Raw genomic sequence first — 827 nt, forward strand, 5'->3', positions numbered from 1 at the left:
CTCGTCCAGGAGGAGGTGGAGGTGGCCCACGACGAGGGCTCATGTCGTCATAATCTCTTCTAGATGGAGGCATAGGACGCCCACCCCGACCAGGAGGCATTCTGTCAAAACCACCTCTCCCCCGCATGGGAAATCCCACAGGACGTCCACGGCGGTCATCAAACATCATTGTAAAACCACCATAATCGTAGGTTTCATCGTAAAAATTGGGATCATAAGGCTGTGCACGTCCTTTGATGGGAGACTCCGAAATAAGATCAAGGATGATTTTGATGCATTCTACAACCCTGTCAGGTTTTCCTCCAATAAGAACTACTCTGTCAGTAGAATGAGGACAGCATTCCTGGAAAAGCTTGATTGTTGTCTGCGTGTTCTCTCGAAGTTCTTTGATTTTAGCACCTTTGACCCCAATAATTCCTCCTGCCAGACTCTGATGAATCAACAGTCTCAACTCGCAGTCAAAATCGCTTCCTTTATAGTGTTGGTAATTTAAGCATTCCACAGCATCAGATTCGAGCGGGAGCTGGCTGGTTGCAGTGGGTGATGGCAACTGCAGGCCCTCTTCCAAGGTAGGGATGATGTTCTTCAGAATTTCTCCAATTGTTTCAATATCAGCACTGATACTCAATATGCGCTCGGGGCCACTGCTGTCTGGGACTGAAACACTGGCATTGTAGTCTGTACGGAGCGCCTTAATATTCTTGCCTCCTTTTCCAATCACTGCCCCAGCATTCTTGCTCTGAAGCAGAATGCGTAATTCAACCATCTCATCAGTGTTTCTAGATCTTTTAAAAGCTTGTTCCTCTTCCATATCTTCTGCAGGGCGT

The 827-nt window shown here is 47.3% G+C and overlaps 1 pseudogene; it reads right to left on the minus strand.

The window, feature by feature from the left end:
* Positions 1 to 4: 4 nt before the first annotated feature.
* Positions 5 to 823, minus strand: LOC115284857 (annotated as a pseudogene).
* Positions 824 to 827: the final 4 nt, after the last annotated feature.

The sequence above is a fragment of the Suricata suricatta genome, unplaced genomic scaffold, assembly GCF_006229205.1.
Source record: "Suricata suricatta isolate VVHF042 unplaced genomic scaffold, meerkat_22Aug2017_6uvM2_HiC HiC_scaffold_23704, whole genome shotgun sequence".
Classification (NCBI taxonomy): Eukaryota; Metazoa; Chordata; class Mammalia; order Carnivora; family Herpestidae; genus Suricata; species Suricata suricatta.